This window comes from Herpailurus yagouaroundi, unplaced genomic scaffold (assembly GCF_014898765.1).
Source record: "Herpailurus yagouaroundi ecotype Mexico unplaced genomic scaffold, PumYag 403, whole genome shotgun sequence".
NCBI classification, from domain to species: domain Eukaryota; kingdom Metazoa; phylum Chordata; class Mammalia; order Carnivora; family Felidae; genus Herpailurus; species Herpailurus yagouaroundi.
Window position 1 is genome coordinate 1,693,577 of NW_024412620.1, and position 23,397 is coordinate 1,716,973.

Genomic DNA, 23,397 nt, shown 5'->3' on the forward strand with positions numbered 1-23,397 from the left:
ACATCTCTGGAGGCAAAGGAAATAAAAGTAAAAATGAACTAGTGGGACCTCATCAAAATAAAAAGCTTCTGCACAGCAAAGGAGACAATCAACAAAACTAAAGGCAACCGACAGAATAGGAGAAGACATTTGCAAATGACATATCAGATAAAGGGTTGGTATCCAAAATCTATAAAGAACTTATCAAACTCAACACCCAAAAAATAATCCAGGAAGAAATGGACAAAAGACATGAATAGACACTTCTCCAAAGACATCCAGATGGCCGATCCACACATGAAGAAATGCTCAACATCACTCATCATCAGGGAAATACAAATCAAAACCACAATGAGATTCCACCTTACACCTTTCAGAATGACTAACATTAACACCTCAGGCAAAAACAGATGTTGGTGAGGATGCGGAGAAAGAGGATCTCTTTTGCATTGCTGGTGGGAATGCAAGCTGGTGCAGCCACTCTGGAAAACAGTATGGAGGTTCCTCAAAAAATTAAAAATAAAACTACCCTAGGACTCAGCAATTGCACTACTAGGTATTTATCCAAGGGATACAGGTGTGCTGTTTCGAAGGGACACATGCACCCCCATGTTTATAGCAGCACTACTGACAATAGCCAAAGTATGGAAAGAGCCCAAATGTCCATCAATGGATGAATGGATAAAGAAAATGTGGTGTATATATACATACAATGGAGTATTTGTTGGCAATCAAAAAGAATGAAATCTTTCCATTTGCAACTATATGGATGGAACTGGAGGGTATTATGCTAAGTGAAATTAGTCAGAGAAAGACAAATAATCATATGACTTCACTCGTATGAGGACTTTAAGAAACAAAACAAATGAACATAAGGGAAGGAAAGCAAAAATAATATAAAAACAGGGAGGGGGACAAAGCATAAGAGACTCATAAATATGGAGAACAAACAGAGGGTTACTGGAGAGGGTGTGGGAGGGGGGATGAGCTAAATGGGTAAGGGGCATTAAGGAATCTACTCCTGAATACATTGTTGCACTATATGCTAACTAATTTGGGTGGAAATTAAAAAATATATATAATTATTATGTTGAAAAATAAATAATAAATAAAACCAGGTAGAATAAATTGTTAATCTGCCTTATATTTAATTCAGATACACCGAAGACATACCTGTTCTTATTAAACCAACAAACTTACAGGTGTTTATCGAAGATTATCTCAGATCCTGTAAACCTGAAAAACATTTGCATTGGTTTCTATATTTCTATAATATATATTTATATAAATTTATATATTTATATGTAAATTATATTTATGTAAATAAAGTATATTTATATAAATGCTTAATTCTCTCTAGGATAATTAAAGAAATTTACAAAGGAATTTTGGCCATACCATCCAGAGGTAAAAAAAAAAAAAAAAATTACATATCTATAACATATATAACATAGACCTACAGAGCACATAAATAAACATAGAGATCTTACAGCTTTTATTCAGAAATGTTAGCCATGTCTCAGGTTTAAAAGAAAATAAATAGTTGGATCCAAATTATGTTTCTGGTAGGTAGACTAAGTTAAGATTATGAGTTCTGATGGCCAATATCTTTTACTAATGTGTGTGTGTGTGTTTTAATGTTCTAATGATTTTTTAGAACTATTTTTCAAGTCATTTTGTCTTTTAGAAGATTCTACATATCAAACCAAAGAACGCATTCCACGGTCTCCAAGAGTTTCAGAATTTTCTCTTACAACCATACCCCTTAAGGTAGACTTATCTAACATAAGTGTCACTCAGAATGGCCATTACAATTTCTAAGTGTCCAAAAGTTCACCCATTTTTCTAGAAAGGAACAAAATCCTGGCCCAAGGACCTTGTGGAACCTATCTGCTTTTGGATTCCCTAAAGTGTCTTAATTATGAAGGGCTCACTTTTCTGACAGCTGTGCTAAAACACTGGGAATTATGTTATCCCCTGCTTTGAACAGGATGGGTGACTTACCAGGGAACTTTGACAACAAGTTCCTCCTCTCAGGAGGAAAGGAGATGCATTCATGAAAAACCCTGAATAAAGCCTGAGCGCTCAAAACATAGAGAGGAGCTCAAAGTCCACAAGAGACTTACCCTCAAACTCCAGAGTCACCAAGAAAGCAATGAGCTGAATACACTGTGAGTACTGGCCATGTTTGCTCAACAACCTTGGAATTGTTGGGGGTCTTCTTTGGATTCCATTTCTCTGATACCATGTAATATCAACCTTAAAATAGCCAGTTACTTTGCTAGCAAAATGAGTTTATTTGTAAATAGCAGAGGAATTGCTATTTGGGACAAGCAAACTACAACAAGCCATAGGCAAATATGAAGAGACAAAGGGACGGTCAGTTTTTATTCAGTTTTTGGAGGAAATTGAGAAGGTTTTAATTTTTTAAAGTTCTCTGGAAAAGGACAAGTGTTCCAGGTTACAGAAGTTTCTCCTTGGCTGCAGGTGGTGGTTGGTGCATTGTTGTTGGGGCAGGCATGGATCTTTGTTCTTTTTCTTAAAAGTAGGAGAAGAAAATCCTATGTGAAAAGTTATCCTTTTCATAATCCTATGTGATGGTTATCCTGGCTGCAATGGTTATCCTGGCTGCAATGAGTAATATGAGCATTAGGAGCTCCCCTCCAGGGCTTCTGACTCCATTTTCGGTGAGGGAGGTTTCCTTTACTTATTTTTGCTGGAGTATCTAGTGTCTGCCATATCCAAGCCCTCACCTATACTAATGCATGTATCCACAGTGAAGACAGAGCTGGAGTCATCTGGACTGCCTTGCTAGGACTGGACCAGGCAGGCTGGCCAGGGTATCCTCCAATAAAAGATACTTGGAAGCCTCAATTACAGCAGAAACTGAGAACCTCGGCTGACAGCAAGTCCCCATGGGCACAGACTATTGCCCATACAACCGACATCTCAGAGTGATGTTCACAGTTTAGGCTCCCTCTACTCTTGAGGCAACGCAGGTTGTTGTGGATGGCCCAAGCTTCCAAAGGCCTGGAGGGACCCAGCTGCCTAAAAGCAACTGAAAGAGTATATACAGCATATGCATGGGCTGCCCAAGTCAGGGTAGTGAGGGACCTACAGCAGGTCAATGGCCAGTGAGGCTGGCTCACAGGGGAGGGGGCACTGTGTATCTGGCACCTGACTAATTTGAAACGCTAACCTACGCATAATCCATATTCCCCTTGAAGGCAGAGCTGGCAGATCTCCACTGCCTTTCTATGACTGGATCAAGCAGGGTGGCCAAGGTGTCTGCCAACAAAAGACAGCTGGGAGCATTGATTGCTGCAGAAGCCTGGAACCCCAGCAAACAGTAAGTACACATTGGGACCGAGTGTCACCTATTTCGATGGCTGCCTCACAGTGATTTTTGGAGGAAGGGGTCCCTACACCTATGAGGTAATGTAGGTTATTGGGGACGAGAACTAGGTCCACAGGCCTGGAGAGCTCAGACTAGCCAAAGATGACTGACAGGGTGCAGGAGGCGCAGATCAGGCAATGTCAGGCAAGTCCAGGTCAGGCTGTTGGGGGTGCCCGGCCTCTGCCTAATTCTAAGCCTTAACCTACACAATTGTGCATAATCCCTCTGAAAGCTGTGTTGTTTGGAAGGCACATAATACTCAAAGGCTGACTTTGTCTTTGCCAACAATTCACTGTGCAAATTTCACAAGCCAATAGAATACAAGAGAATGTCTTTTCATTAGCCACTACGGAAATAACATACTCCAAACCAAGGTTGGATTAGTCATACTATTGTTCTAGGCAAGGGGAGATGAAATGTATAAAGTTCAAGTTTAGTTGAGGCGTAATTTTATAGGAGGTGGTACCCAGAAGACAGGTTAGCCAACTTGAAGCTGAAGTCCAGATGCCAGCGCTAAAGTCTCATGGAGCTAGAACATGTTGCTAGAGCAAGAGCACTGGTGTTGATGGGCAAGATCCCTTAATTTGAAGGGATACCACATGCCTTTCATCACTGTCAGTAGAAGAGCCGTCTCAACCATGGCAGGAGCTATTTGCCCCTAGGTCTTCAAGAGTCATTTTAGATCAGCAAAGTGTAGCCTTGCCCAGACCAAACACTCTACGATAGTTCTCACAAATTCTCAGTATTTATAGTCTAATGTTCCTTTGCCATAGTTGCTTTGCTTCTTCATATATTTTTATTGATAAACCTGTGACCAGGGCCCCCAGCAGCTGAGCTACTAAGTTATGAGTGAGAACAGATGAGATGATGACATCCTGACACAACTCCATTGTTGCATCAAAACAACTTCACTTCTAAGAACAACTTTTTTTGTCTTTGTCATAAATAAGTGGATTTAAAATCACGTCAAACCAATACACAACAGTCGATCCTGTGATTTCAAATCACTCTAAAGCTAATAATTACAAATGTCCTGTACAAACCTAAATTCACAAAGATATCAATCCACCCTGTGATTCTACAACACTTACAATATTCATCACAGGTACTAAGTCATATTTGTGCAATATTTCTCCTTTGGCAAACATTCTCTTATATTATAGTTTAATGACCAGTTTAAGCAACCATATTCCTAATGTTATCAATATAAATATAACAAAGCTCTTTAGCATAGTACCATGTTTAATTATAAAGCAACCAAAAGTTAAGCTTCTTAAGTGACACAGTTAAATTTCCATACAATTACATTTCTAAGTAAAGATCATTTTTATAAAGTTCCAGGGGGTGCATGCTTGCACAGCACTATCAAACAAGTGTTCAACTGCCATAACACTAGAACTCAAAACTGCCATTATTTTTATAAATGCACATTTTTGTTCTTTTAAATTCCTGCAAAGGTAGTTTGACTTTATTAATCTCACCTTCCAAATATACCTTCACTTTTCTTAAGTTTTCTGATGTGAGATTTACATTATTAATTTTGGAGGCTTGATGTGAAACATGTCTCTGGTTATTTTAATGGTTCCTTTATCTTCTGCTGAACTTAATTAACATCTTTTTCCTTGTATTGTCATATTCTTTACCTGTTGTAGTCTTACACAGGTAATGTTCTGTTCCTTATTTTTTCCTTGACTCCAATAGATAAGAGTGAGGTTTGGCTTAGAGCATACTAGCTCTATGTTATATATAACTGGTTGGGGAGGCATCAAAGCCATAGTCATAAGTACTTATACTATAGATATCTTCAAAGATCTAGCAATAATAAAGGTACTTTGGATTCATTCCAACAATGTATCCTTAGGAACATGTTTTCCTTTTATCATAAGGGTCTTTCCATAGCCAGTGGGCTCCACTCTCTCTTTTGATATTGGGAAACTGCAAAGTGTGGTAACCTGACAAGTTTCCTTACTTAAGTGCCAATATTCTAATTTCATAGTTGTCCAAAGAATAACAGTCATTAGAATGTATTATATCTACTTCTGGTTGGGTTGTTATCTCAGACAACCAGTATTGACCCAAGATTATAGCTGTCCTAAGAGTACTCCACATATCAGCCATCCCTAACTGTACATTGACAGTGTACATAATACATATTTTGGGGGTTTTTTTTAGTGTTGCTATTTTTTAGCATTTTCTCCGGCAGCTTTGTTTTTTACTGCCATGTGAAATTTATGTTTTGTAACATAAGGCTAATTGTATCCATCTGTATATCCAATGATGACAAAACTGCCACCCCATGTGTGTCAAATTGAGAGCAAAGTTTAAGAATTTAATGTGATTTGATTTGGAATTGAGAAAAAGTGGCTGCCATTGTTCCTCCACTTAAGTCTCCTACCAGTCCAACAAGGAGCCATAAGGCTTTCCTTCCTTTGAGCTATCTGTTTTTGGCATATGTTTTAAGTTGGATATAAAGGAGCTGGATAAACCCAAGCACAACTTGGGGATTTGTATTTGCCTAGAAAGTCCTACATGTTAAATTTTAATGTATAGACTATGATTATAAATTGCAATATGACTGGTATGGATTTATTAACAATGATTTCTACACCCTTGGTGTAGAGATCTGTGATAGGAGATAGTAGCTTGATTATATTACAGAAGATAATGATATGTGTTATGTGCTAAGTTTCCTGGGTGTTCTCTATACACCACATAATGTCCCTGGTTCTTTTAAAGTCTGGGCATAATGTCCATAGATCTATTATTCACTTTCTAGTAGGTGAATATGGGTTAAACAGTGTAAATCAGGAGTGTAGTAGATGATCAGTTTTTGGCCTATTTATATTTAAAGATATAATTCCTATTCTGTGTATTCACCAGCTGCTCTTTTACACTAAAATGCTCACACACAAATCAGGAACTAAATCCAGGTTATTTTCAGAGTCTCTGTGATGTGTCCAATGCTGCCTCAATTTAGTAGGATAAAACTACAGAGATGCCTGGGTGGCTCAGTCAGCTGAGCATCTGACTCTTAATTTTGGCTAAGGTCATATCAGGGTTCATGGGATCGAGCCCCTCATGGGACTCTGCACTGCCAGTGCAGAGCTTTCTTGGGATTCTCTGTGTCCCTTCTCTCTGCCCCTTCCTCTCTCTCTCTCTTTCAAAAATAGATATTTTTTTTAAAAAGTAAAAAATTCAGAATCTGGTTGACGAAATATATGTGCTGGGTTATGATACCAAAAGCCAGTTAGTAGTTCAGGCCAGTCTTCATCCTCCAAGTCAATGTCTAATAGAGTTGTTGTTCAGAATCCTTGATGGTTCTTGTGGAGATTAAAATGGAGGTCGCCACTGCTTCATCAGCTTCCCTAAGTATTTGGTGTCTCTACTGATTGAAGCTTTCCCGGTGAGTAGATAGTGCGGACAGCGAAGGATGGGGTGCAGAGGCTGGGTTGGTTGATGCCGGTGATGTTGATGAGTCCTCCGTTGCAATAAGGTGACTAGACTAGTGATCTCTGGAGAATGCGGAGGATGTCACAGACAGTGGAGTTGTGCCGGACCAGAAAGTGGCATTCCAGTTCAGAACACTGGCACAGCTCCTATTGCTGGAGCCATCAGAGGAGTATCCATAGCTGTAATGACTATGGTATCCAACAGGGAGCGATAGGCAACGGAGTATGGGCAGCAGGCAGCATGCTGCACTGACCCGTTAGTAATCTTGGTAGGGTTCAAGATGCATCGTGGATTCATGCCTGCAAAATAAAGATAGTTTCCTTGGCATTTTTAATTCCTTCTCGTTGTTCTTGCCACCCAAGGATATCTACCATTATGACGTCCGTTATTGCCTATATTCCCTCTAGCATAGTCGCCCTCCATCCTGTGAGGCTAAATATCAGGCATCTGGTGTCAATACAATAAAGATGGTGTTCTTATGCCTGCCATTTTCAGAGTCATCATATTATTTTCTTTAATGTGATGTAATGTAGTTTTTTCTTCAGTCATCCAGTAGGTTGTATTGATGGCAGGTACCATAATTTTCCTAGTACTATATATACACCATTATGTTTTTTTAAATGTTTTCCTTCTAGTTTAGATTCTGGAGTCTGTCAGTGGTCTCATCTGTAGAGGTGCTTGCAATATTAATGCGATAGGAGTTTTTCCATTCCTTCCATATTTATGGTTTAGAGATCTTGCCACCTCCCAGATTGGTTTCGTCCAAGCTTTTATATCAGGCTTATTAGTCAGCTTCTGCTTGAGTAAGCCATTGCACCTTTCATTTGACCCAGACATGGTTGGGCTTGTAGGTGTTAAGTCCTTTGTATCTTACTATGCTTTGTTCTTAGCCCATTCTTGTACTTGCTTTCCTTTGCAGTGGGGCCCCTGATTTAATTGGGATACCATAGCAAGCAATCCCGATTTCTAATGCTCTGATGGTAGACGTCTGATCATTTTTCCTGCAAGGATAGAGTAATCCTATTCCTGACCATGTGTCTACAAAGTGCATGCATAATTTGTTCTCTGGTACAGATAAGGATCCTATACAATCATTTGTATAATCAGGAAAGGTCTGCTGCTTCTTTGACCTCACAGACTATTCATTAGTGACCTTCACACTTTAAACTTTCAGCAATTCCCACATTTCTTAATTTGAAAGTGGAGGTATTTGGTAGGTATATACATGTTTATTTTCCTAATCATGTCCTAGTGCTTTGTGTCCCAGCATGATTTGTTTGGTGATATGTGCCCATGCAATGACCCAATCACTTGGCATATTTGTGTGCTCAGGTTTTATGTTCCATTGTTCTGCTTGTTTATATATGGTTGTGTTTTGAATTGGTTTCCTCCTTAGTCGTGAATCATTGTGTTTTTGTTAAATTTTGGGAATTTGGGCCTCTTAGTTTTCCTGGTGAGTTTGTCTATCTGCTCATTAAGTTTTGGTACTTGAGCCTTGTCTTTCTGATATGCCGAGACACGTGTGATGAACATGAAGACGTCAGCCAGTGCTATTTTCTGCCATATCCTTACTCCATATGTTCATATTTCTTATTTTCCAGTCATTTCCCCACCACGTTCCCGACCAAAGAGCTATTCCAACAGCTATTTCCCATGGGTCTGAGAAAGATCCAGGTCATTCTGATTTTCTTCAACAGATTGTTCATCAGTTAGTTTTATGGCCATTAATTCAGCATATTGTGCTGATTTTCTCAAGCCTGAATCTGTCAGGGTTAGACCATCATTAGTCCTCGAGGCCACTGGCTGCTAGCATTCTCCAGATGGTGTCATGGAGGCTGATCCGTGTATAAAGCAGGCATCACTGGGTGCCAGGGACCAGGGCAGTCCCCATTGCCCAACTGCTGGAGCGTGGATAGGCCTGCCCTCAGGAATCCTGGCAAGTCCACTATCGGCATAGTGGAGATTTTCTCAGTTCACACAAAGCTGACCCTCAATCTGTTTGTCCCACTTGGAAATATACCGTTTCCAGGTTAGGACTTTATGGTCAGGGGTCTGCTTTACCCATTCCAGAATAGGCCGTTGTAGCTTAGGTGTAATTAGTTTACTTTCTGTCAGTGGTTCTGAATTTTGTAGGGCTCACAGAGCACCTGGGTGAGCCCTCAATTGGTTGGTGCCTGTTGTTGGACCACAGGAACTTTTTAGTCCAAAATACAGTTGGGTAATATTTGGGGGTCCTGTGGTATTTTAGTCCATAGTGATGTTTTAGTCCAAACCCTTGTGAGTATAGGCACTCTGGTTTATATCCAGAGCCCTCATGAGATGGTATTATAAGTTCTGACAGCATTTTTGAAATAAAGACTGCCTCATGGGTCTCCATCTAAATTCCCTACTCTTCCTATTTATTTCAAAAATGTGTTTTAATATCTTCAGATGTGGTATGTACTATTTCCAATATCCAAAAAGTCCTATCAGTTTCTGAGCTGCTGATTTTGTGGTACAAATGAAGTGCAATCTAGCTTGTCTGTGACTGGGTCTCATATATTCTGCCTTCAGAAGACCTAGAAATTTTAGTGTAGTGTCCCTGTATGTTACTTTGGTCAGTTGTCCATCCTGTGAGTGTAAAGATTTCAATTAATTCTATAGTGACTCTAGTCTGTTCTTCCAAGTTATCACCACAAGTAAATGTGTCATCAATATAGGAAATGCTGGTTTGTGTGTGTTGTTTTCCTGAAAAACCTGGATGTTTTGTGTTAGAAAGTTGTGGGCTATTACTGGTCTCTTGTGTTAACCTTGTGGTAACCTAGTAAACTGATATTGTCTGCCTTCCCAATGAATGCAGTCATGGATTGGCTCTCCTCATCAATTAGAATAGCAAAGAATATGTCAGATAAGTCTATCACCATGTAATAAGTTCCCAATCCAGTGATGATACTTCTTCTAATCTACTGTAAGTCTATATGATCCATCTGGCTTTTTAACAGGCCAGATTGGATTGTTAATCACAAAATATAGGGATGATAATTTGTTCCTTTAGGGGTTCCTGAATGTTTCTCTTAATTTTTATATGTCCTATTACATCTAGTCCAAGAATGTTTTCTAAATCGGGACCAATAAGTCATTTATCCATAATGAGTGATCTATCACATTGTTAGGAATCTATGTACCATTGTCCCTGGGATTAATTTTCACCTTAATCCTTCAACTAATTCCTTTTTATTGTTAAAGTTTTCTAAATTAGGATAGCCTAGTATAATGGTACTTAGAACCCTATATCTAACAACATAGTGATATATGTAGCATTTTTACTTATGAAGTGGTTTCTATTGAAATGGCCAGTATAACCTGAGTGACTGTCACCAGCTTGGGCCAAGAGACAGAGACTGCCCAGACTCTAGGGGGTTTGCTCTCCTCTGGCTACCAATGGATCGTCTATTAATAGAATTAAGTTTTTTAAATGGGGTAACTATTCACAATAAATGGGTCAGTGGGTCTATATGTAGGTTTATTTTTCTTAGGTCTATTTACTCTAAAAGGTGGTTGTTTCCATTTCTCTGACACTGCACATGCATATTTTCTGGGGTTTCTCTTTGGGTTTCTATCTTCATAATTTGTTATAAAGAGTGGTAGTCTAAATGGCTTAGGTGGCCAAATGGGTCTTGCATATTTAGTTCTAAATGACCTATTTTGATTGCATCTATGTACATTAGGTGTAGGCCTGTTTTGTTGATAAACATGAGTGTTAAAGCCTTTATTTTGACTTAGTTCCTCAGCTTTTCTTATCAAATCAGTTATCCTTTGTTTCTGGAACCTGCAAATACTCTAATGCTTTTCTGTCCTATGGGGGCTCAGCTTTTAAACTGATCTTTTCAATTTTTTCTGTTGCTTCCACATATATTGGTGAGAGTGTCCCCTATCATGAATCACAGTTAATAATCCTAATTTTATTATTATATTAGTAGATTCTCCTGCTGTTCTCAATGAATATGCTTTTAGGGATAAATATATTAGGTAGAGGCCATCTTAATCTCCAGGTTGCTGCTAATCACAGATCTTTGTAAATCAGTAATTTTTTTTCTCCAAATATTCAAAGGTGTCAAGTGGTAATGGGTCCAAGTTGCATAATACCTGCTCCTGTGAGAATAAAGTTCTGTCTTCTTTTGGGCCATGAATCTAATATTCACTGGGTTTCTGTGTCCAAATCAGTTTGTTGGAACTCCATTCCAATTTTTGTCTTTTTTTTTTTTTTTTTTTTTTTAGTCTAGTAAAGCTCTCTTCAGTGACTCTGATTCATCCCATATTATCATTTGTTTTAGTTTTGTGTATTTTCATGGGCCTAGCTTCTAGTAGGTTAAGTTACCAGGGTCAAATGGGTTAAAATCATCATCACTCCTGGGTATGAATTGTTGCCCTTAGGAGCAAAGGGGTCTGGGTTTCTTCCTACCCTGGATATTACTTTTCGTGCCAGTACTTTTCCTTTCTGCCTATTGCCATCTATTTACTTAATGCTTCTAAGAACACTGGAATGTTTTCCTTAGTTGCTGTTTCTTTCTTTCTTTTGTTTTATTCTTTTTTTTTTTTTGGTGTTTCTTGTGCCTTATTTTAGAAATCCTTCCCTACCTTGAAATAAGATAGTTTTTTTATATTAAATTTAATAATGAAAATAAACTTCCGTGCAACAGTGAACACTATAATAAAATATAAGCTGTCAGATACAGGCTTTGTAAAAACCTTTTTCAAAAGATCAAAAAGATCAGAGTCCAAATCTTTTTACATGTCAGTTACACTCATTATCAGAGAATCTATGCTTTTTCCCTTGTGTGGAATAGGTTCTATGTTTGTGTGGATCTATGACTGGGTCTCTGTGTTGCTGCATAACACTGCTTATTGTGATTCTTCTTCAAAGTTAATTCTAGTAAGACAGTTTACCATTGACCGAGGTATGTACAAAGTGAGGAGACGTTCCCTAGCATGTATTATAAAGCTATATAATGGTTTTGGCTATTTTGGCTCTCTACTCTTCCACGTGAATTTTATTTTTTTTTAATTTTAATTCCAGTATAGTTAATATACGGTGTTATATTAGTTTCAGGTGTACAATATAGTCAGTCAACCAAATCCATACATCACCATTGCTCATCATGACAAGTGCACTCCTTAATCCCCATCACTTATTTCACCCATCCCCCACACCAACCTCTGTTCTCAACAGTTAAGAGTATGTTTCTTGGCTTGCCTCTTTTTCACCCCTTTGTTTTGTTTCTTAAATTCCACATATGAGTGAAATCATATGGTATTTGTCTTTCTCTGGCTTATTTCGTTTAGCATTATACTGTCTAGCTCCATCCATGTCATTGCAAATGGCAAAAATTTCATTCTTTTTTAAGATTAAATAATATCCCACTGTGTGTGTACACACACACACACACACACACACACACACACACACCACATTGTCTTTATCAATTCATCAGTCAATAGATACTTGGGCTGCTTCCATAGTTTGGCGATTGTAAATAACGCTGCTATAAACATATGTCTCCTTGAATTAGTGTTTTCATATTCTTTAGGTAAATACTCAGTAGTGTGATTATTGGATCATAGGATAGTTCTATTTTTGACGAAAATCCATACAGTTTTCCACATTGGCTAGACCAGTTTGCATTACCATCAACAGTGCAAGAGTGTTTCTTTTTTTCCACATCTTTGCCAACACTTGCTGTGTGTTTTATTTTAGCCATTCTGACAGGTGTGAGGTGACATCTCAATGTAGTTTTGATTTTGCATTTTCCTGATGATGAGTGATGTTGAGCATCTTTTCATTTGTCTGTTGGCCTTCTGAATGTCTTCTTTGGAGAAATGCCTGTTCATTCCTTCTGCCCAGTTTTTATTGGATTGTTTTTTGGGTATTGAGTTATATAAATTCTTTATATATTTTGGATACTAACCCTTTATTAGATGTGTCATTTGCAAATATCTTCTCCTTTTCAGCAGGTTGCCCTTTAATTTTATTGTTTCCTGTACTGTGTAGAAGCTTATTTTGATGTAGTGAATAGTTTATTTTTGCTTTTATGTCTCTTGCCTCAAGAGACATAGCTAGAAAAATGTTGCCATGGCCAGCATCAAAGACATTGTCGTCTGTGCTCTCTCCTAGTATTTTTATGGTTTCAGGTCTCACATTTAGGTCTTTAATCCATTTTGAGTTTGTTTTTGTGGTATGGTATAAGAAAATGGTCCAGTTTCCCTAACATCATTTGCTAAGGAGACTGTCTTTTTACCATTCCATATTCTTTCCTGCATTTTTGAAGACCAACTGATCATACAATTGTGGGTTTATTTCTGGGTTTTCTTTCTTGTTCTATCGATCTATGGATCTATTTTTATGCCAGTATCATACTGGTTTGATCACTATAGCTTTGCAATATAACTTGAAGTATGAAATTGTGATACTCCCAGCTTTCTTTTTCAAAATTGCTTTGGCTATTTGGGGTCTCTGTGGTTCCATGTAAATTTTAGGATCATTTGTTCTAGTTCTGTGAAGAATGCTTTTAGTATTTTGATAGAGATTGCATTAAATCTGTAGATTGCTTTGGATAGTATAGACATTTCAACAGTATTTGTTCTTCCAATCCATGAGCATGGGATGGTTTTCCATTTCTTTGTGTCATCTTCAATTTCTTTCATCAATGTTTTATATTTTTTCAGAGTACAGGTCTTTTACCTCTTTGGTTAGATTTATTCCTATTCTATTATTTTTGGTGCAATTGTAAATGGAATTTTTTTCTTAATTTCTATTCATTATTGCATAGTAATGCAACAGATTTCTGCACTTTGATTTTGTATCCTGCAACTTTACAAAATTCATTTATCAGTTATAGTAGTTCTTTTGTGAAGTCTTTTGGACTTTCTATATCTAGTATTAGGTTATTTGCAAATAGTGAAGTTTGAATTCTTCCTTGCATCCGCCTTTTATTTCCTTTAAAATTATTACTGTGGCTAGGACACCCAGTACTATGTTGAATAAAAGTGATGAAAGTAGACATCCTTGTCTTGTTCCTGACCTTAAGGGGCAAGTTTTCCATTTTTCCCCCATTGAGTATGATGTTCACTGTGTGTTTTTTATATATGCTGAGCATGGAGCCTGCTTAAGATCTTCTCTCTTTTTCTGCCCCTCTCCCCCATTCATGCTCTCTCTTTAAACAAACAAAAAAATAAATAAAACTAAAATTTTAAAAAAGCATATAAAATCTACTTATCTAAGTATTACTACTTCAGCTTTCTTTTGACATCATTTGCATGATAAATGTCTCTCGATCCCCTCACTTTCAGTATGCAGGGGTCTTTAGGTCTAAAATGAGTTTTCTATAGGCAGCATATAGTTGGGTCTCTTTCTTTTTTTTATCCACCTGTCACCCTGTCTTTTGGAGTGTTTAGCCCATTTACATTGAAAGTAATGATTGATAGAGTGCACCGTGTATAAGGGCTTGTGAGTGTTGCATTGACTAGTAGCTCCACCACAGTGGACCTGCCCTCTGCTCTCACCAGCTGAGCCATGGTCAGGCCCAGGCAGCTTTGCAAGGTGGTAGCCAGTGGAAGTCATAGGGACAATACACGCCTGGAGATGGGAGCCTCTTCCAGCTAATGGACCTGATTTGGAGCAGTAGGAGATAAGCTGAACTTGTTGAAGCTGAACCTGAAGCTAAACAGGAAATCCTTGAAAATAAAGATGTGGTTGTTTAACACCTTCATTTTGATAGACTTGGAAGAACTAAAGATGATGTCATCATATGTGAAATTGGAGACCTTCTTAAGGTAAAAACCTTATTGAGGTGATGTGGAAATCTCACAAAGCCTGTGAAAAATTGCTTCACCTAGGAATATTTAGGCAAGCGAATGTTTTGATTAATATATGACAAAGTGATGATGCACTTCCAAATGCACTAGACATTACCTTTGAAATAAGCCAGATTAAGGAGATTAATGGAAGATTAATGGAAGACCAGTCACACCATCAAGTGGGAGGGCATGTGGTGAGAGCTGGGCTGCTTCAGGAGGATGGCACCCTTTACTGTCAGGAAGGAAAGTGGACATTCACTGAAGTCATGAAGCAATGGTCATCAACTGTTGGAACTCCTCCATCTTGCCAAGAGGAGGTACTTTGCTGAAAGTTCACCAGGAACTGGCAGGCTACATCACAGGGGACATAAGCTTCATAAAAGAAGATTTCAAGCTTCAGTTGAATAAACAACTCATATTCGATTCAGTTTTTTCAGACTCTCTTTGGGGTGGGATGTTGGTGCCCATTGGCAATAAACCACCAAGTATTGCTGACACGTTTTACCTTGGAGGACTGACAAGTGTATGTGGGTTCAGCATGCACAGCACTGGGTCAGAGTGAAGGAGAATACGGAGTGGAGAAGCATACTAGGCCAGCAACCTACACCTGTATACCCCATTATTTTTCCAGCCAGGCCAGCATGGTTTCAGAGAACTACAGACTACACTTCTTTCTCGATGTGGGAACCTCTGCCACCTCAACTATAGGGAGGGTCCCAAGACTCATATTCATAAGCTGGCTGAGTGCATTTGCTAGTGTCATGGTGCCAGGATTGTCCCCAGGCTTGGCAACAACTTGGCTGGCACTTAATTACTGTGTCCCCATGGATATGCAGAAGGGTGACAGGATATGTGATGGCATCTAATTAGAAGCCGGGATAAGGTTCCTGTAGCTGACATGTGTCCTTTACACCCTACAGGAAGAGCTCTGGAACTTGGGCAGCAGTGAGTCACTCAGTGCCACACACTTTCTAAGTAAACACATCTGAGTCATTCTTTGCAGTCCTTATGGTAAAGCATGTCAATAAATGTTAAAGACAAAACAAAAATTAACTATTGATATGTATTTATTGCCATTCTATCCCTTGTTTTGTGATTGTTTCTGAAGTTTTTCTTTCATCCTTTCTTTCACAGTTTGCTTGTTCAGTGATATATTTGGATTTCTTTCTATTTATTCTTTGCATATCTATTAGAGGTTATTTTTGGCTGCCATTAGGTTTGTATATAACATCTTATGCATATAGCAGTCTATAATTTGATGGTCATTTAAGTTTGGAACCATTCTTTACTCCTCTCCTCCCCAAATATTATGTCTATGATGCCATGATTTACATCTTTTTATTTTGTGAGTTCCTTAGCTGATTTTTTACAGAAATATTCATTTTTCTACTTTTGTGTTTCCTACTTTAACATTGTCACTTTGAAGAAAACACCAAAACAGTCCTCTTTAATATCTCTTGCAGGACTGGTTTAGTGGTCATGAACTCCTTTGGGTTTTGTTTTTCTGAGAAATTCTTTATCTCCCCTATTCCGAATGATAGCCTTGCTGGATAGAGTTTTCTTGGCTGCAGGTTTTTCCTATTTGGCATGTTGAATATACCATGCCACTCTCTTCTAGCTTGCAAAGTTTCTGCTGAAAAATTCACTGATAGCCTTATGGAGTTTCCCTTGTATGCAACGGTCTTCCTTAGTCTTGCTGCTTTTATTTTTTTTATCACTATATTTTGCCACTATAATTACAATATGTCTTGGTGCGGATCTGCTTTTGATTTTGTTGGGGGTTCTCTGTGCCTCCTGGATCTGGATATCTGTTTCCTTCCCCAGATGAAGGAAGTTTTCAGCTATTACTTCATTAAATATATTTTCTTCCCCCTTTTCTCTTGCTGCTTCTTCTGAGATCCCTATAATACAAATGTTATTATATTTGATGGAGTCACTGAATTCCCTATGTCTATTCTTGTTTTGGGTAGTTCTTTTTTTCCTCTTTTGTTCAGCTTGATTACTTTCCATCACTCTGTATTTTAGGTCATTAATTTGTTCCTCTGCTTCTTCTAGGCTGTTGTTCATTCCATTGAGCATGTTTCTCATTTTTATTGAAACTTTATCTCTATTTTTTTTTAATTTAAATCCAAGTTAGTTAACATACAGTGTAATAATTTCCGGAACAGAATTTAGTGATTCATCACTACCTATAAAACCCAGTGCTGATCCCAACAAGTGTCCTCCTTATTGCCCCTCATCCCTTTAGCCCTTCCCTCCACCCAATACCCCAACAGCAATCCTCCCTCTGTTTTTATATTATTTTTGCTTCCCTTCCCTTATGTTCATCTGTTTCATATTTTAAATTCCACATATGAATGAAATATGATATTTGTCTTTCTCTGGCTTATTTTGCTTAGCATAATACATTCTAGTTCCATCCGTGTAGTTGCAAATGGCAAGATTTCATTCTGTTTGATCACTGAGTAATATTGCATCTTATGCATATATCTTTATCCGTTCATCAGTGGACATTTGGGTTTTTTCCATACTTTGGCTGTTGTTGATAGCACTGCTATAAACACTGGGTTATATATGCCCCTTCAAATCCGCACTCCGTATCCTTTGGATAATTACCTAGTAGTGCAATTGCTGGGTCATAGGATAGTTCTATTTTCAATTTTTTTAGGAACCTCCATACTGTTTTCCAGAGTGGCTGCACCAGCTTGAATTCCCACCAGCAGTGCAAAAGAGTTCCTCTTTCTCCGCATTCCTGCAAATATATGTTATTGCCTGAGTTGTTAATTTTAGCCATTCTGACATGTGTGAGATGGTATCTCAGTGTGGCTTTAATTTGCATTTCCCTGATGGTGAATGATGTTGAGCATTTTTTCATGTGTCTGTTAGCCATCTGGATGTCTTCTTTGGAAAAGTGTGTCTATTCATGTCTTCTGCCTATTTCTTCACTGGATTATTTGTATTTTAGGTGTTGAGTTTGATAAGTTCTTAATAGATTTTGGATACTAAACCTTTATCTCATATGTCATTTACAAATATCTTTTCCCATTCTGTCACTTGCCTTTTAGTTTTGCTGATTGTTTCCTTTGCCATGCAGAAGTTTATCTTGATGAGGTCCCAATAGTTCATTTTTGCTTTTGTTTCTCTTATCTCGGGAGACATGTCAAGTAAGAAGTTGCTGAAGCTAAGGTCAAAGAGATTGTTGCCAGTTTTCTCCTCTGGGATTTTGGCTTCCTCTCTTATGTTTAGGTCTTTCATCCATTTTGAGTTTGTGTATCATGTAAGAAAGTGATTCAGGTTCATTCTTCTGTATGTTGCTGTCCAGTTTTCCCAGCACCGTTCGCTAAAGAGACTATCTTTTCTCCATTGGATATTCTTTCCTGCTTTGTCAAAGATTAGTTGGCCATATGTTTGTGGGTCCATTTCTGGGTTCTCTATTCTAGACGTTCCATTGATCTGAGTGTCTGTTCTTGTGCCAGTACCATACTGTCTTGATGATTACAGCTTTGTAAGATAGCTTGGAGTCTGGAATTGTGATGCCTCCAGTTTTGGCTTTCTTTTTCAAAATTGATTTGGCCATTCAGGGTCTTTTGTGGTTGCATACAAATTTTAGGATTGTTCATAGGCTTATTCATAGGTATTTTATGGGTTTTGGTGTAATTGTAAATGGGACCGATTCCTGGATTTCTTTTTGCTGCTTCATTATTGGTGTACAGAAATGCAATTGATTTCTGTACATTGATTTTTATATCCTGAGACATTGCTGAATTCATGTATTAGTTCTAACAGGTTTTTAGTGGAGTCTTTTGGATTTTCCACATAGAGTATCATGTCATCTGTGAAGAGTGAAAGTTTGTCTTCCTCCTTGCCAATCTGGATGCCTTTTGTTATTCCTTATCCCTGTTTTAAGGGTCTCACTAATGTCTTCCATTCTTTTCTCAAGTCCAATGAGTATCTTTATGATCATTTTTTTATGTTGATTTATTTTTGAGACAGAGTGTGTGTAACCAGGAGGGCAAAGAGAGAGGTAGAGAGAGAATCCTAAGCAGGCTCCACACTGTCAGCTCAGAGCTGAACACAGGGATTGACCCTAACCATGAGATCATGACCTGAGCCAAAACCAAGAGTTGGACTCTTAAACAACTGAGCCACCCAGGCACCCCAATGATAATTACTTTAAATTCTCCATCAGACATGTCACTTATATCTGTTTCACTTAGATCTCTAGCCATGGCCTTGTTCTGTTTCATTTAGGGCAAATTCCTCTGTCTTATTTTGTCTAAGTTTCTGTGCCTATTTCTGTGTTAGGAAAGTCAGCTACATGTCCTGTTCTTAAATGTAATGGCCTTATGAAGAAGAGGTTGTTTAGTGCCCTACAGGGTTGTGTCCCTTGTTTCCCAGGGACTGGCACTTCAGAGAGTGTCTTGAATGTATTCTGCATGCTGCTGTTGTGTCCTGGCCACTTTATCCTTCAGGCCAGTCATCTGCAAAGGCTGTCTTCTCCTGTTGTGGGCCATGTTTGGCCCCTGGCCTGAATGTGGCAAATTTTAACTAGGTGTGCTCTAGTCTGCTTATGAATTGAGATCTGTCTCTAGGTCTCCACCAGAATGGAGACCCTGCAAAACTCTAAGATTGGGAGATGTGGTGTTGGCAGGAGTTTATGCCAGTCTACTGAGGGAGGAGGCCCACAGCACTGGGACTGAAACAAGCATGACTAGGAGCATGGGGGTTGGGGCTTGGTGTAAGTTAGTAGCAGGTGTTGGTGGTGTGCTGGTGTGTGCACCTAGCCCTGTGCTTATGCTGAGGGGGAGGGGATGGAAATGGTACTGACAGTTCCTTTGTTCCTGGAGGCATCTCTCTGTTGCCAAAGACTGCCTTTGAGTTTTTGTCTTCCCCCACTAAAATAATTCAGTAGTCTACAATCTAAACCAAAATAATAATAAATAATGTTGGTCAGTGCTCTGGGATATATATCATACTACACGCCAAATTTGAAATATAGGCTGATACATTATACTAAATTTATAACTGACCAAAATCTGGTTAAGCCCGTTTTCAGATTGACAAATTTTAAACTTAACATACTATTTACATGTATAGCATCCTACTGAAATTATAAACAGCCTTTGAATGGACAAAATTTGACAGCTGTTATAATTTGGTGCTACACTGGCTACGATAATTATCTTAATACTGCTTTACCATATTATACAGCCATTTGGAATTCTGTATTAAGTGTCTCTCTGATAAAATATATTTTGAACACAATTATGAAAGACAGGAGGACAATAGCAAATATGACTCACTAACCCTACCAAAAATACTCAAGAGGTGGTTTAGGAGCAAAATAGATTATATATTAACTTCTGAGGATCTCTGGAGACCTATTGAAGACTTAGTCTGGATAAAAGTTAAAACTAAGGAAATTCCAGAGGTCCTGATTATCCAACTCAGTTTGTTTTGCAAGTTGCAAAATAAAATACATGTATTTAGTTGGGGTCTTAGGGATTGCAATCTGAGAGACACAGATTCAACCAAAATCAAAAGTGTACTCTGGGGGAGAAATAATGGATGTTAGAGTTTTTAAAGAAGGAATTTACATAAGTTATTTTGAATGAGATGTGATTGGTGCTGGTATAGCTACCATAAGACTAATCTATATGTGATCAATTGCTAGAAAGTGTTAGATGGAAAGTCCATTTATGCCCATTTTAATATGCAGATATTTTGACTTTTAGTGGAGTTCAGCAAGAATTCTGAGGGTTTGAGACATGAGATGTGCCTAAGCCCCACTTCCTCAGTGTCCTCCGATATCCATTTTAAATAACCCTCTCTCTTGGCAATGCTTTATTTTCTCCATTATCATTTCCCCCTTTTGACTGAGGTATTTCTATATAGTAAGCATCAATGATAAAGCTTTGGTTTTGTAGTCCCAAAGTGATGCTGGAGTGGCCAACAACCTGCTCCAGGTCTATCGACTCTCCAGGAGGGGAGAGTCTCATGGTTGGTCAATATTCATCATGTTTAATAAGCTTGCTGTGCAAGAGTTTTAAGGGTACATCTGAGAAACAAGGAGGTTCAAGGAAGTGGACCTTAGGCTATGTCAGTTCAAGTTTCACTTGTTGATTGTCAGTGGGTAAGTTTGATGAATGTTTTTAAGACTTTAAGCAACCATTATTTTGAGCAAAACAATGAATAATATACAGAATAAAACAGCAATTAATAATACAATTTGTAGACTTGAACACCAGAGTCCCAAATCCCAAGAGAAGCCAGTTAAAAATATGAGGGAATTTAGCTTGAATGTCCCTTTAAGAATTTAGCTAATTTGAATAATACAGCATGAGGTTTTAGCTATTGCACAAACCCCTACTTTGTAATCTAATGCTATTCTATTATCAAGAACCACTCGGGCTAGGGAATCTAAAGATTTTTCTTCAGAACTAATAGCTCAGGCCATTGAGCTAGTAATTCTATTAATTGTTCTGGTTCAATTTTGTAACATGATGTTAAGTTAGAAGGTACCAACCCCCAGCCGGGAATATAAACCTCAAAAGAGATATTTATGGATATCACCAGAAAAGCCTGAAGATCACATCCCTGGGCATTTCCACAGCTATTCACAAACAGAAAGATTTTCATCAGGATAATTATTATGAACAAGACCCTTATCTTCATGTGATGGGAGATTAATTGGGATCTAAGAATGGTCAGAGGGAAATAAGGTGGTCCAAAAGGCATTGCCCAGTGTGGTAATATCTAAACAACCAAATGCCTAAGGTGTGGTAATATGTGTGCAAAGATATTTAGGGGTGCCCAGAATTCCAGGTAGTGTTTGATTGTTTAAGCTTTCATTTTAGAAACCAGCCCAGGATTAGACAGCCTTGGGATTCCAATGGTTTGGTTAAACATATTATTCATAAAAGGGTAATACTAAGTTATCAAAGGTATCAGAAGGCTTGGTGCATAATGGGTCAATGTCTCAAATGGAGACATCCAAAGGGCTTGGCCTAATGGAGATGGATAGTTGAAAAAAAATTGTATTGGACAGGTAGAAGATATATAATTTGTATAGAGGTAATTCTAGGAAAAGAGTGGAGTAGGTTCCCATCTTTTGCTAATGAAAGTTCTATTAATGCAGGAGGTGGACTTTAAGTTTTTAATTCCTGTTAACATAGAGTGTTTTAATAGTTTCAGGTGTACAGTTCAGTGATTCAACAATTCTATGCATTACTCAGTGTTCATCAAGTGTCCTCTTTAATCCTCATCACCTATTTCACCCATTCCCCCAACCCCCTCCCCTCTGGTAACCATCAGTGTTCTTTATAGATAAATCTGTTTCTTGGTTTACCTTTTTTCCCCCCTTTTTTTCTTAAATTCCATATATGAGTGAAACCATATGGTGTTTGTCTTTCTCTGACTTATTTCACTTAGGATTATACTCTCTAGCTACATCCATGTCATTGCAAATGGCAAGATTTCATTCTTTTTTATGGCTGAGTAATAATTCCATTGTGTATATATACCAAATTTTCTTTACCCATTCATCAATCCATGGACACAGGCTGCCTCCATAGTTTGGCTATTGTAAATAATGCTGCAATAAACAGAGGGGTGCATATATCCCTTTGAATTAATGTTTTTGTAGTCTTTGGGTAAATACCCAGTAGTGCGATTATGGGATCATAGGTAGTTCTATTTTTAACTTTTTAAGGAACCTCCATACTGTTTTCCACATTGGCTGTACCAAGTTTACATTCAAGGTTGTCTCTAATTTGGGATAATAAGCATGAAACATGGAGGCTTTCCTTGAGCCAAGAATATCCTAACAAAATAAGTGTTAGAGGCGGTGTTTTGTAGTAACTAATGGAAATATTTGGGACCATGGAGAAACTGTATATAGGTAACATTATGAGATCATCATTATCAGTAAAGGACCCTGTAGGTAAAGGTTTCAGAAGTAGCAAGGAATTGAGACATATGAATTATAGCATTGTTCTTCCAATTGAAAATGGTGATGAGAAGGAAGAGAAATATTAATAAACTCATAAGCCTCATGATAATTGGTGTGATGGACCTTGTTAACATAATAGTGGCCTGGTCCTTAGTCTTCAGAGAGCAGTCTACACAGACATCATCTTCTTTTTCCAAGAAAGGGTTAGTTTAAGGTCTCTGGTTGGTAGCCCAGTTAGATGTTGAAGACTTTAAAATAGGAAACATATATCCATAAGTCTATGTCTTCTAATTTAGCAGCACAAGGATTAGTCAATAATAGCTGGTATGATCCTCCACATCTTGCTGGAGGGAATCTTTATGGAGGTGTCTTTTCCAATAAACCATGTCTCTGGGTTGAAGACCATGATGTTTGAGGTCTTCATCTCCTGTAGCATGCTGCAGAAAGACTGTTCTACTAATTTTTCATTTCCTTATAGGGTCTGAATTAATCCCTTAAAGTAAGTCATCATCTCACCTTCAGGTAATCTGGGTTCACATACACCTTGATCTATTCTCATTGCTCTTCCAAATATTATTTCAAAGGGAGAGAGTTATGTCACCCATAGGGAATGGATCTAAGAGTCAATAGTCCCAAGGGAAGAGCTCTTGGCCATGGCAGGTGGAAAGATTCCACAAGTTTTGCCAACTGAATTTTTATAATGCCATTGGTACATTCTACAAGGCCGGATGATTGAGGATGATGGGCACACTCAAAATGTTGCATAAGTGGCCAAATGACCTATAAG

At 38.2% G+C, this 23,397-nt stretch overlaps 1 long non-coding RNA gene and 1 pseudogene across 1 annotated transcript; one reads left to right on the forward strand and one right to left on the reverse strand.

The window, feature by feature from the left end:
* Nucleotides 1-2,340: 2,340 nt before the first annotated feature.
* LOC121022403 (uncharacterized) lies at nt 2,341-3,309 on the reverse strand. Its single transcript, XR_005786926.1, has 2 exons — nt 3,179-3,309; nt 2,341-2,517 (listed from the first exon to the last, which is right to left on the reverse strand). It is a non-coding gene; the product is annotated as an uncharacterized LOC121022403 (long non-coding RNA).
* Nucleotides 3,310-6,904: 3,595 nt separating this feature from the next.
* LOC121022429 (sorting and assembly machinery component 50 homolog) lies at nt 6,905-15,654 on the forward strand (annotated as a pseudogene).
* The last annotated feature ends 7,743 nt before the right edge of the window (nt 15,655-23,397 follow it).